This window comes from Felis catus, chromosome D4 (assembly GCF_018350175.1).
Source record: "Felis catus isolate Fca126 chromosome D4, F.catus_Fca126_mat1.0, whole genome shotgun sequence".
NCBI lineage: Eukaryota > Metazoa > Chordata > Mammalia > Carnivora > Felidae > Felis > Felis catus.
Genome location: NC_058380.1, coordinates 7,165,649 through 7,180,362, shown reverse-complemented (window position 1 = coordinate 7,180,362; position 14,714 = coordinate 7,165,649). Strand labels below are relative to the sequence as shown.

At 42.8% G+C, this 14,714-nt stretch overlaps 1 long non-coding RNA gene across 1 annotated transcript in view; it reads right to left on the bottom strand.

Moving 5' to 3' along the window:
• Window positions 1-10,254: 10,254 nt before the first annotated feature.
• LOC123381534 overlaps window positions 10,255-14,714 on the bottom strand; it is a 56,301-nt gene continuing 51,841 nt past the window's right edge. Inside the window, exons 3-4 of the long non-coding RNA XR_006588635.1 lie at window positions 11,612-11,685; window positions 10,255-10,996 (exon numbers count right to left, since the gene is read on the bottom strand). This is a non-coding gene — a long non-coding RNA (uncharacterized LOC123381534). The remainder of the gene's footprint in view (window positions 10,997-11,611; window positions 11,686-14,714) is intronic.

Sequence of the window (14,714 nt, the reverse complement as noted above, 5' to 3'; positions counted from 1 at the left end):
AATTCATTTTACTGGCGTTTGCACATATGACGCACGAAGCTGTGTCGTCCAAACTGATAAGCACTCACGGTGCTCTCGTTCCCTGTGCCCGTTACTATGGTGTGTGGTGTGATGGCTCAATCTCCTTACTCCTTTTCTCCATTAAAATTACTATGAAACGGGGTGCCTGGGTGGCTCAGTCGGTTAAGCAGCCGACTTCGGCTCAGGTCATGATCTCGCGGTCCGTGAGTTCGAGTCCCGCGTCGGGCTCTGTGCTGACAGCCCAGAGCCTGGAGCCTGTTTCAATTCTGTGTCTCCCTCTCTCTGACCCTCCCCCATTCATGCTCTGTCTCTCTCTGTCTCAAAAATAAATAAACGTTAAAAAAAAATTAAAAAAAAAATTACTATGAAACCACTGGGGGCACCTGGGTGGCCCAGTCAGTTAAGCATGCGACTTCGGCTCACGTCATGATCTCACAGTTCATGGGTTCGAGCACCACGTGGGGCTCTGTGCTGACAGCTCAGAACCTGGATGGAGCCTGCTTTAGATTCTGTGTCTCCCTCTGTGTCTGCCCCTCCCCTGCTCGTTCTCTCTGTCTGTCTCTCCCTCAAAAATATATAAAAACGTTAAAAAATTTTTTAAAAACATTACTGTGAAACTGTCAATGGTAGGATGTATTGTAACGACATTTGGCTTTTGTTTGATGCAAACAGATCTTTTAGATTTTAGGTCTATCTTGATGCTTTTCTCATTAGTCCCATGACCATCCAACTAGAAACACACACTCAATCCCCAAGATGAAGTACTGAATGATCCTACAGATGACCCAGAGTGTTCTTACACTATTTTCCAAATTACCATAAAAATCAAAAAGCAGAAGTATTAAGTGCTCATAGAAAACTAACATTCCCTGAGAATACGTGTGGTATATTCCTGGTTGAGAACCACTGATTTAGGGGTTAGTGGCATATCAGTTTTCTCTCTGGTCCCATCTTTCCATCCTACTTTTATTTTCTACTTGGCCTCATTTTTAGAAAATCCATATTCTTGGTTTACGGTGCTGTATGCTCTTTTGTAAACTACCCAAGCTTTTCTGAAGCAGAAGAGAATAAAAACCCACAGCTCGTGTTGCCAGTGAAATCACAGGTAGGCAACGGGATTAAGACACCATCAGCCACAGTTTCAGGCTGCAATTTTTGCCTTTTAATCTGCAGTCCTTCTTGTCTATCAGCTTTTGATGGGCATTCTCAAAGCCATAGGAAGCTAAGGAAATAATTTCTAAAATTGTTTTCTGTTAAAAAAAAAATGCCATTTAATATCTTGGCTCATTAGGGTCCTAACTAGGGTAGATGAAATAAGTTGGCCTAATACCAAATGCACTTTAAACATTAAAAAAAAAAAATTACGTTAAGAAGTGGCCCCCAAATCTTAATATGGGTATGGAGAAAGAAGGTTGTCAAATCTTGTAACAAAATTGCCTAAGTCTCTAAACAGCATCGCTGTCCTCAGGGACTTTCTGAGAATAACTTGTTCATCCTACTGCCCACACAGCCCGGTGGCTGGCTCAAGGTTAGGTGGCTCTCTTCCAAGAAACACTCCTTCAGGCCCGGCCAGGTAGAATGTGTCTCCTGCTGTGAAAGGCAATTGTGGGCAGTGCACAATGTGGCTTTTGTGTTGTCTTGGGGAGCCTACGGATGGGTTCCTTTAACCAAAGTTGTTTAAGAGGGGAAAACCTACCCCAGCCTGGCATCTAAGTTCAGATCCTGCAGCAGACATTTCTAGGAACTCAAAGGAGCTGAATCGGTCATTCTGAACTAGAGAGTATAGTTACTCTCTAGTCACTCTAAATACTCTAGAACAGCTATCTATAGAAGAGTGCCATCCATCTCACCCTGGGGGTGTGCTTCTGTCTGTTGCCCCTCTAGACTTGGGGATGTGGATTCAGTCTTACTCATTTTTAAATCCTCAGAACCTGGCATGGTATTTGATGCTTGGTAGAGGACAACATTTATTTACTACACTTAAATTCTGGTAACTACAGAAAAACACAAGCATAGCAGATACTGGCTGGCTCTTCACCAAATCGCTTTTCCTTTCCTCTGGGGCCTACAATTAGTTTTTATTTCCAGCAGACTCTCTTGTAGGTAAACACAGTCACATGACTGAACCTAACCAGTAAATTATGGACAAAAATGGATGTACCACTTCCAGGCCTGGCCCATAAAAATTCATCTCCCCCTGTCTCTCTCTCCGCATTTGCCTCTAAATGTTGGCACCCACGGTGACCTTGGAAGCCAGTGTCAAAGATGGCAGACAGAGCCCACGTCAGCTTGGATCCCTGAATGATCGCGTAGAGTACAACCTCCTTTGCCGGTCCCTTGGTGCCAAACAGACTTAACATGAGTAACAAATAAAATTTTGTTTTGGCAAAATTTATGGTTTATCTGTTTCAGCAGCTAGCACTACCCTAACACAACACGTTAAATAGATGATGCCTTATTAGCATTGTTAAAGGCAAGATACCATGATGTTAAGTGTGCTATTTAGAGTCCAACCTGGGCTTGAGTTCTTTAATTTAACACCCACTCACTCAGAGGCCTTAGGTACACATTTAACACCCCAATCCCAATTCCGGGCTCTTGTGAGGATTGAATGAGCTCTCGGATGTCTATGCCCTAGCATAGCTCCTGACTGATGGAACCACACCATTAGTGTGTGACTGCTTGGCTATGGGAGATGTAATCCTGTCTGTTGGACTCCTTCTTGCTCTCTTCCAATACCACGGTCTCATTCTTAATCCCTTTCCTAACCAAGGGAGGAATTTCTATCAGATTGGGACTTGCCTTTTGAGCCTGCACATTTTATGTTCTGATTATTTGTTAGGTATGAATTACCTCAAAGGCGATGCAAGTTCCAATTTCTACCCCTAAAGAATCACCCTTTTCGCTATGTCCTGTTTGTGACTACTTGGTAGATTGTCAAACTCTTCACTGCTCTGACAAGCAAAGATCTGCAAAGGGCCCAGATATGACTCTCTTATTTAGGAAGGAACACCAGAAACATCCTGGACGTTGCCACCCGGACCCAGCATGACCTTACATGATCATGTTCCCAAGTCTTCTAACCGGCAGGGAATGTTTTCCACTGCCCACTTTAACCACTACTTAAGTACCCTAAAAGAATACAATTTCTTGAATACCAGAATTTCAAGAATACAAAAGAATACAATTTCACTTTTCAGATGATTAATTGAGACCGTAGAAGGTTTAATCCGGCTGAAAACCTGGATTTTGCTAAATGAAGTTCTGGCCTTCCAAACAGGGCTCGATACATCCAGATGATAGACTTCCACCCTGCCCAACTTGCCACCATTTTCACTCATAGACCTGTGGTCAGATGTTTTTTATTTGTAGGCATACAAGTCTCTGCCAGGTCAGTAGAAGCCAGAACCACACCATCCTTTAAGGGGAACTGCAAAGGCTCACATACATTTCCTCTCAACCGGTTGGAATGTGAAGTTGGCAAAAACCAAAGATGAGGCCATATGTGAGAGATACAACAGGGTGAAAACCAGGGTCAAAGGCTTGAATGCCCACAATAACGAGCACGAGGCCAGTAGAGTTCAGAACAGTAAAGCAGGGCTGGGCAGATTTTAGATTAGATAATCTGGGTTTAGCAAGATTTCCGATAAAAGGAAGATACAGCAAAGCATGCACAGCCCAGGGGTGTTTCCAAGTACTTCTGAAACATCCAGCTCAACAGCGATGTGCACAGCTTCAGGAATTAGACTTCCACTCCTAGTCTACCACCTGCCCTCTATGTGGCAATGTTATTTGAAGTTATTTAATCCCACTGAACGCAGTTGAACCTCAGTTTTCTCATGAAGGATATGGGGGGGGGGGGTAAAAACAATCACAGGATGGTTTTAATGGTTACATGAGATAATGCATGTGAAATGCTGACGGAGGGCTTGTATCCTGGGGGGCTGCAGGATTGCCTGGCCATGCCCACTCACTCCCTAGACGTCCAACAGCTTATTGATTAGAATAAGTTTACACCTTCTGATGGCCCTCCTCATCTATCCAAGAGGCCTCAGGGAGTGTGACAGAAGATGGAAATCTATCGTTTCAGTGGATTTAGGGATCTGTCAGGATCTTTGCACCCCATGGACTCCCTCAACCCAAGTCCTGGGTGTTCATCCTGCATCAGGGGTCAAGTCCTCAAGGCCTAATCCCAGTTAGACTCTTCATTCTCTGAGTACCCTGGTTCCAGCAGGGTAAATACACCGGTAGCCTCAACATTATTTTTCCAAACACTCCTTCCCATGGATTTGGCATTTTGTTTGCTAGCCAGTAAACCTTCAAGGTTGTGCACAAGGTCACACTTGGCTGCCTTGTAAACAGATGCATGTTCAGTCACCAGCCACGGTGGAAGCATTTTGTTTAGGGCATCTGTTTGCAAACTGCACTTGAGTCCAGCATCAGGTGAACTTGTTTGCAGGCCAATTCTCCCTATAGACAAATGAAATCAATAACTCACATCATATTCATGTTTGAAGAAACTGCGTATTTTGTGATCTCTCTGCTTGGGAGCAGAGTAAATGCACCTATAGGTATGGATTTTAACCTTTTTGGTGTCGTGAATTCCTTTGAAATTCCAAAAGAAAGCTTTGGATGATCTCCCCAGCAGGGGGGAGAAAAAAAGCAAAAATCATCTACCCAAAACATTTTCAATGTTTTATTAAATTATCCTTGACTTTATATTTCTTTTTATCAGTTAGGTTTTATATCAAAAAGTAATACATTCTAAAGGAAAAGTAGTCAAACAGTTTGGAAGAATAGAAAATGAAAACAAAATTTCCCTTTGCTACCACTCTCCCTCAGTTGCACTCCTCAGAAGCCACAACTGTTAATAATTCTTTATATATACTTCCATTTAAAAATACATATCTATACATGGACATATTTGGATTTTTTTTTAATTTATGCATTTATTTTGAGAGATAAAGACAGTGTGAGCAAGAGAGGAGCAGAGAGAGAGGGAGAGAGAGAATCTCAAGCAGACTCCATGCCGCCCCCATGGAGCCCGATGTGGGGCTCGAATTCATGAGACCGTGAGATCATGACCTGAGCTGAAGCCCAGAGTCAGTTGCTCAACCAACTGAGCCACCCAGGCATCTCTATATTTGTATTTTATATATACGGGCAGTCTTTGCTTTGCACAGTAGTATTGGGCCATAAAAGTATGCAAACTGAAACCATGCAAAGGGATGTTAATAATAATGGGGGAAGTTACAGCTGTTTCATTATCCTTAAAGTTTTTTGTCAAATCATTAAAAATTCCCTTACTGTTGACCATAAATGCAGAAGAAAAACAAAAAGTAGTAAAACTACTATTTATTTAGAAACACTGGGAACACCTGAGAATTAAAGTATGGTGTTCCTTTGTGAAACATTTGGCAAGAATGTTTGCCCTGGTTTTGTCACAGAACTTGATGATATTGAGAGAATGTCTTCTCTGTGCCTTGTCAAAACTGTCATACTCCTTTCCAAATGTAGATCTGTTTCCAACATTTATTCTTTGTAATTTCACCATCATGAAATAATTCCGAGAATTCCCTTAACATGAAATATTTCGCTGGTGTCACTGCCCCAGAGACCACTTCAACTTTTTCCTACAGCCTCTTGCGTTGTTTCTGCAGGTAAGTAGGAGATTTTGTTAAATTCCCCTGCTGTCTATCCGGCGTCTCTCCAACGGTGGCAATGTCAACATTTCTGTGGTCAGCCATTTCTCCTATGCTTCCATTTCAAGAGATTCGAATTTGTCTTCCAACGTTATCACTAGTCTTTGTTGCACCGAATGCCCTCTCCTGATCATTCACTTTTGTAAAATGTCACGTGGGTCTGTAACTCGCTTTGCCGTGGGTTTGTGAACTGAATAACAAATGTGCAGCGACTGTTAACAGACATCGAAGGAAATCTTAGGGGATATTCACTGAGTATGGTGTGCATCTATTATTTATGTAGTGATTTGTGGGCTGAAGAGGTAGCAGCAAAGTTTGTACTTTATCCAGTGACTCACAGGTAATGTACCATGGTAACTGCAATTGGAAGTATGCTGTGGGACCGGTGTTACTGAAGTAACTCATGGAAACTGAAATTTGTTAATATCAGAACCATGCAAAGCAAGGATTGCCTGTGTGTGTGTGTGTGTGTGTGTGTGTGTGTGTGTGTGTACATATATATATATACACACATGTGTACATTTATACACTCTAAAGAAAAATGGATCATATCATGCATGCCATACTTCACTTTTTCTTAAATTTCTTTTTAATGTTTATTTATTATTGAGAGACAGAACGTGGGCATGGGAGGTGCAGAGAGAGGGAGACACAGAATCGGAAGCAGGCTCCAGGTTCTGAGCTGTCAGCACATAGACTGACATGGGGCTCGAACTCCCAAACTGCGAGACCGTGACCTGAGCCGAAGTTGGACGCTTAACCGACTGAGCCACCCAGGCTCCCCCATACTTCACTCTTTTATTCAACACAATGTGGCACTCATTCTGTATAGTTACATACCATCATATGAATGTACCAGTGTTTATCTCACCTATTCCAATCGATGGACATATACATTGTTCTCACCTTTTTGTGATGGCAACCAACCTTGTAATGACCATTCCTGGTCATGCAACGTTGAGTCTTTGTGTAAATACATCACAGGATGAATCTCTGGCAGTGAAACTGCTAGATCAAAAGGAATATGCATTTTAAATACTATTAAGTATTGTGGTCCTCAAAAAGGTTACATCATGTAACATTCTCACCTACTTAATGTGAGAATTCCTGTTTCGCCAGCCACATATCATCACATTTTACCATCTTTGCCTATCTGATAACACGCCCAGGACATTAGGCACATGATTTCAGAGTGAGTTCCAGGAACTTGTCTCTTTTCTCCAAACCAAATTGGTTTTTTGGTTTTCTGTTTAAGTATTTGGGGATGTAGATTGGTTAGAATCTGCCAAGATGGGTGAGGAAGGTGGAAAACAATTGGTATTTTGAAAGGGAGATCTCTTTTTGTAGGGGCTTTCCTACACATTGCGAAGCACCTGGCATTCCTGGTTCGTGCCCACTAAAGGCCAGTAACACCTCTAGTCTTTGGGATAAGCACATTTCTCTGAAGTCCAGCTGAGTGGGATCCCTAGCTGAAAACCACTGGCCCAGATAGCTCAATCTTTTTACCAAGACTTAGCAGTCACTCATGAGCCATCCTGAACAAAGGGACTGGATACAGCCAGATATCCTTTGAACAGCCACTCTGTGCCAGAGCATACCTGGGTGATTTTTTTTTTAATTCCACAAACAGTTATTATAAGAAAAGAACTGGGCCATAACTATTGAATTCATTGCACTCAGGTGGGAGAAACAGACACATAGACCATATCACCTTGTGAAAGTCACAACACTGCCCTAACAAGAGAGTTAAAATGAGCGATGCTATAGGGCTTGCTCTTATCTGCAAAATCTTCTGAACTAATTATTGGAAAGGACTACGTAAGAATTTTGGAAAGACTGAAATACAAAATAGTATCAAAACACCATGGCAAAGGCTGCTGATTCAGACGTCAGAGGGAGAAAGGCCTTCGTGGGTAGTACTTGAGTTGGATCTCTAAGGGTGAGTCAGGTTTCAAAGTGGTGGAGAGGAGGAGAAAGGCAGTGCACGCAGGAGGAGAAATATGAGCCAGGGCAAGGGGTGGAAACATTCAGGACTTCTTCAGGGAACAGGTTGCTGCCTGTGTGCTGGAAGTTAGGGTGTGGAGTGCAGTGTACTCAAGACAAAGCTAGGGAGGGAGGTGGGGACCAAACTGCTGAAATCTTTTGGGAATGTGACACAGGCCTTGCGATCTGTCATTAAGCAATTAGACTACAATCCAATGAATTACAAAATATCCTCACCATTGCTGAGGGCTAGGATTTTAAAATTTCTTAGAATTTAGATCATGAGTATTACTTTCTGGCCTCAATTATGGGAGACTTAGGCTCACTCCTTCTCCCAAAAGTTTAATCTTTTCTGATTACCTCAGAAAGACTATTTGGTGCTCATCTGGCTCGAACAGCTGCTAATCTCTTTTGAACAAGGAGAATGCACTGAGAACCATCTATGGGGATCTGAACAGAAGTCATACAGAGTAGCTGTTGGGGATTTAGAGCAGTGGTTCTGAACCCTGGCTGCTCAATGTAATCACCTGGGTAGCTTTTATCAACTCCTGGAGTGAGGTCCAGGCATGAGTGCTTTAAAAAAAAAAAAAAAAATCACTCCCAGGATTTTAATGGGCAACCAAGATAAAAACCCACAGATTTAGAGAAGTCATTGAACAGGAGGCCACTGACCACACATGGAGGGGAAGAGGCAATGTGAAAATCCTGAATGCACAGTTGCAAAATAGACCAAGAACGTTATAGAGTTCAAGAAGAGGAGACATCATTTTCTTCCATCACTTAATCCATATTCCATTACCATGACTCTCTTATCTGATAGAGCACAGACCCTTCAAACCTCAAGAGAGGAAAGATAATTAGATGATTATATAGTTGGACAAGTATCTCTAGCCCCAAACTATTAGTTGTAGGGCACTGTGATCCAAGGAAGGTGTAATTATCCACCGCTTAGTGTCATGTTAAACAAGTCAATCAACTTGAGGGTAAGTTGGGTGGGGAACAACGGAGCGTGTTTACTACCCGATCTGCGTGATAACATAGAACGATGGATTCCACTGTGCAATTACAATAATGCAGGTCAATGCAGAATGTCTAGTTTTTACAGCCACAAAATTGCTGCTCATTTCCCCAAGCGATTTATCTTTCCCCTATTAAGAAATAGATCCTTCATTTTTATAGCACTTTCATGAATATTCATTTATCCTTAACTGTCTTAGAAAGCATTCCAAAATTTTTAAGAAGTGTCTGCTACCAAGAGATGCATGTTGGCATCTGCACTGCTGATATATTAGGAATTTTTTCTGAAGCACTGAATAATGAATTCGATTTTGTCTCTACTAGCCCTGAGTTTTCATGTAGGTCCTGTCAGTAACTGCTGACTTGTAAGGCACCATGAGAGCATAAAAATTCACACAGCGCTGATCCTTCCAGTTGATATTCATGAGAGCCTGAAATAATCTGTCAGATGGTAGAGCCAGATTCCTAGTGAGCCTGCTGTCCCATGGGCCTTCTCTTCCCACAAGCAGGAAAAGGAGTTTGTCCCAAACAACTCACCAAGGGCAGGTGGTAATGATGGGGCCAGTTGGAACTGAGAGGTGCTGTCATGGTAAAAGGCAGTGACCCACAAAAGCTGTGACCTTGAGAGTCCATGAGAGCCCAAGGAGTCAGCTGATTGGTCATCTAGAAGTCTCAAAGCACTGATCCATTGCACCTGATAAATTACAGTGTGGGGGTTGTCTCTTTCAGCCAAAGAGACATTTTATTATCCAAGTACATGTTTTTGTGTCAGCTATGGGTGAGACACTCAATGGGTTTCAGTAGTAACAAAGGACCTCAGCTAAGATGCAGTCATTATTGGAAATGGTGGAGAGAGAGGGTACTCTCATTTGTTAATGACTAGCTCACTGCCTTGCCTGCAGGATTCATTCATTCATTCATTCAGCCATCTTGTTCTGAGAACAGTGTTAGACACAAAGATTGCCTCTTCCTTCCTTCCTTCCTTCCTTCCTTCCTGCCTTCCTGCCTTCCTGCCTTCCTGCCTTCCTGCCTTCCTTCCATCTGTGAATATGTAAGGAGTACTTACTATGTCTTAGATGCTACGGTAAATATGGTGAACCAAATTTAAGTGATGTATTCTAGCACAGGAGTTCTTAATGTGGGGTCCATGAACTGCTCTACAATCTGTAGATAGACTTTGAGGAGTCAATGAACTCAGATGGAAAAAAATTACATCTTTATTTTCAGTAATCTCTAATTGAAATTTAGTGTTTGATTCCATCACGAATGTAGGCAACAAACCTCAGCAGGATTAAAAGTAACTGTGTCTCTGTCGCCAACACCAATGAAAGACATTTTTATCTCACATTACGTATTTTTTTAAGTTTATTTATTTATTTTGAGAGAGAGAGCACGCAAGCGAGTGCATAATAGGGGGAGGGACAGAGAGAGAGAGAGAGAGAATTCCAAGCAGGCTCTGTACTGTCAACACAGAGCCCAATGCCAGGGCTCAAACTCACGAACCGGTGAGATACTGACCTCAGCTGAAATCAAGAGTCTGACACCTAACTGAACGAGCCACCCAGGAGCTCCTCACATTCCTGTTTTTGCAGACATCTCAAAAAACCAATTATGCTTATCACCACTTAGAGAATTACGATAGGTTTTATTATTAAACGTATAAATGAAGAAGCACATGTAACTATATAACAAATTTACATTTTAACATTTTGTTGATTCTACTTCAATATAATCGGCTTCCTTTATAATCCTAGGTATTTTACTTTATGCATTTAAACACGTTATTCTGAGAAGGGATCCAAAGGCTTCACCCAACACAAGAGCAAACTTTGGCACAAAACGGTCATGAATCCTTGCCCTAGTAAGAGATAGGCCTCAAGGAAATAATCCCACCAATATGTACTTATAAAGTGTTAAGAGCTCTAAAAAAAAAAAAAAAAAAAAATTCCAGGTGCATGAGATTCCAAAAGGAAGACACAATTCCCTGGGATCTAGTCTAATGGGATCTACCCAGATTCTGCTTCCATCTCTCCTGTGACAAGCCTTGTGTGGGCTCTGGAGATACAGGATCTATGCCTGCTGGTCCAGTGGGAGAAGTCAGAGCCAGCTGCTCATAAGGAAATACATAACCAAGATGATTTCAGTTAGAGATCAGAGCCTGAAGAAAAGCAACCGGGGTAAAGAGATAAAGAATGAATGCCAGGAGGTGCTGTGGGACATCTAGAGGACAGGGAAGCTCCTCTGAGGAGGTGACATTCATTTCTTGCTGAGACCTGGAGGAAGAATTTGACAGATAGCTAGGACAAAGGCCCTGAGACAGAAATAAGCAAACCTTCCATACCCTTGAATCCAAAGATCCAGACTTCTTAATTAGTGGTAATTCTTTCCCTTCCATGCCCCACTTTTGGACAAAGAAATGAATCACAGGAGTCCGGAGAGGAAATTGGAGGCTGTCTAAAGATCAAATGGTTACCAAGTGGCCAGAGGCAGCAATGGGGATGTGATCAAGGGACCCCGAACACACCCTGTCCAGACCCTCCACGTGAGCTGTATCCCGAAACAGGCAATACCTCTGGGCAACCCTGAGCCTTCCCTAGACCAGTTCATCGCTATCTGCCTTTCAGACAGTAAGTTGCTCTTATCAGAGGTCACTCCTCCTTCCTGGAGAAGATCCACAGATATTTATCACCCGATATCACAGACCACAGACCTCTGATTCTCAGAGGCCTACAGCAGCGAGACGACCCGTCCACCATAGGGATTGGGGAATGGCAGCTATTTGCCTGTAAGTTGCGTCTTTAGTCTTGCCTTCCAAGCCCCGCCCCCTGTCGGGGTCGTCTGACTCCAAGCCCCGCCCCCTCATGAGCAAAGAGTTCTAGTGAACCCACCTTTTCCCAGCTGGATCCAGGGAAAGCTACTCATTCGCCCTCACGCCTTTGATCTTCAGGACAATCACTCTTTCCTGATTAAAAAAAAAAAAAATGGCACCAAAGCTCTTATCTGGCAGCAGTCTTGAAGGCATCACTTACAGCTTCTTAAAATCTACCGAAATCCTGCCCAGGGGCTATTAAACAAACTCATATGAAGGATTTACTTCTAAAAAACCGGAAAGTAATTTCTAGGGTACATCACAAATCACCTGTGGCTGAATTATTCCACTAATGCCATAAAGGGCACATGGAACCTTCTATCAGACTCTCTTTCCTGATCTTGCTACACCTTCAGTTGCCTTATTCTTGTTCAGAGCATCCTACACACATACCTAAAATGTCAGGAGAAAATCAGTGAAGGTTTGACATGTCTTGTAAAATGTTACTAATTCCTTTCCTGTTCATTTCTATCCATCTACATGTAGTCCATGGTCAGAGGTGAGGTGGGGCCTAACGATCAGACGACAGACCTCACCCACTGCAAAACGGTGCATAGCTAAAAAAAAAAAAAAAATTAAATTCCCTCTGTTTCACTCTATTTGAATGAAGACAGGTAAGTGGCTTAGCAAATGTTGGAAAATATTTTCCAAAATCAAGAGTTGAGGCAAAAAGACTTTTGGCAGAATGTCCAGTACTGAGAAAATCCACAACATCCTTGGATTTCTAGTGAATCATCCACGAAAGGGTTTTTCCTTCTCAAGTGATATTGTAAAAGAGGCCTGAGGTAGCAGGGCCTTGAAGTTGAAGTCAGTTGGCACAGGCTCCAGAACCAGCCCTTGCCATTGGTTCTGTGTGTGACCCTGAACAGGTTTTACCCTGTGCTATTTTGTCTCTCTGGGCCTCTGTTTCCTTATCTGTTAAATTACTGGGTTACAAGAGATATCCCTAAGACCTCTTGCAGCTCTAACCCTCTATGAATCTCTGCTTCTCTAAAGAGAATAGGTCCACGTGCACCAGGCAGGAAGTTCCTAACAGGAACGTGACCCTAGCAAGTATCTTCAAATTTCAAATATGGTCTCCTGGGGGAGGTGTCATCACTATGGCAATCGTATGGGATATGTAGGCAGTTGGTGGATTTTTTCTTTTTTTTTTTCTTTTAATTAGAGATTTACTGGCTAAAAGAATATGTCAGGCATTATGTTTTTTTATCTTCCCTATGCCACTTGACTTTAGGCTCTTTGGGGTGATTTGTACCATTTCTGCTGGCACATCTCTTAAGAAGGAGCCCCTCCCCATCCCGAGAAAAGGAAGAAGAGAAGAGCAACATTTCCCACCTGGATTCTACGCAGCCTCATCCTGTGAGAGCTCCACTGTTCTTCATTAGTTATTTTTAAAATTTTTTTTAATGTTTATTTATTTCTGAGACAGAGAGACACAGAGCATGAGTGGGGGAGGGGCAGAGGGAGAGGGAGACACGGAATCCAAAGCGGGCTCTAGGCTCCGAGCTGTCAGCACAGAGCCCAACATGGGGCTCAAACTCATAGACCGCGAGATCATGACCTGAGCCGAAGTTGGACGTTCAACCGACTGAGCCACCCAGGCGCCCCCTTCATTAGTTCTTTTTAAAGTATTTCCAGATCAAAGGAATTGGGGCAATGCTCCATATTTTTTCCTCTCATGAATATTTACAATGTATACTAGTACATTAAAGAGTCTGAGAAATCCTGCAGTAAAAATTCCTGCCTAGCTTTGTTCAATTCAGAATTTCCCAAACTCGGAACGCCTGGGTGGCTCAGTAGGTTGAGTGTTTGACTCTTGATTTCAGCTCAGGTCATGATCTCATGGTTCGTAAGATCAAGCCCTGCATCAGGTTCTGCTCTGATGGTGTGGAGCCTGCTTGGGATTCTCTCTCCCTCTCTATCTCTGCCCCTCCCCACCTACGCTCTCTCTCTCTCTCTCTCTCTCTCAAAATAAAAAACATTAAAAGAAAAAAGAATTCCCTAAACTCATTTACCTGCAACCTTCTCTTTCATAGCACCTACCAGTACTACATGGGTACACCAGGAAGGCTGGGGTACAGATCAGGGACTCAAGGAGAAAGAACACAACCAGGAGACATTCACACTGGGATGCCCATGTATAGTGGCCTGAGTGGTGGCCTCTAAAAGATGTGTCCACCCAAACCTCAGAATGTGACCTTATTTGGAAAAAGGGTCATAGCAGATAAATCAAGTTTAGGATTAGTGTGGGCTCTAAATCCACCAAAGAGTGTCCTTATAAGAGACAGAAAAGGACACGCAGAAACACAGGAGAGAAGGTCACGTGAAAACAGGCAGTGATTGGAGCCATACTTCAATAGCCAAGGAAGCCTAGGGCCACCAGGAGCTGGAAGGGGCAGGCAGAAATTCACCCTAGAGCCTTGTTTCTGTTGACACCTCAATTTCAGACTTCTGGCCTCCAGGATGATTAACGTTTCTGTTGTTTGAACCCAGTGAGTTTGTGGTAATTTGTGGCAGCAGTCCTAGTTGCCTAATACATCATCCTAGAAACTAATACATCATCCTTAGCTCCCTGTGTCACAACCTACTAGCTGAGTCAGTTGGCACAAATTGATACCTCTGATCATCATTTTCTTCATCTTCAAAGTGAGGGAAGAATACCCACTCTATATCTCTAGGGTATTTTTGGGTCTTGAAAGGAAAAATGGACACAAAGGTGTCATTTAACTAAAGAGTTCATGGATGTGAACCCAGCTTCTAGGGTTGGGACCTGAAGGAGAGACAGGACATGAAATCAGAGGACACTGATGGTCATTCCTTCAAATGTTCATGTGTTTATTCAGTATATACTGTTCCAGGCACTGTTGCTGGCACTAGGATCCAGAAGTGAATGAAACATAGTAAATCCCTGCCCTTGTAGAAATTACATAGTCATTGAGGAAGTTAGACAATGAACACACAAGTAATCCATTTACTATCAGAGAGTGACGGAAGGTGTCTGGGTTCTGATGCAGCCTATAGCCCTCAATTCCAGGTCACCACTGATTTGACACACCTGATAGTTTCCCCCACAAAGATGGCAGGGGAAAACATGTTTGATAATAGCAATATAGTGGTGGAAT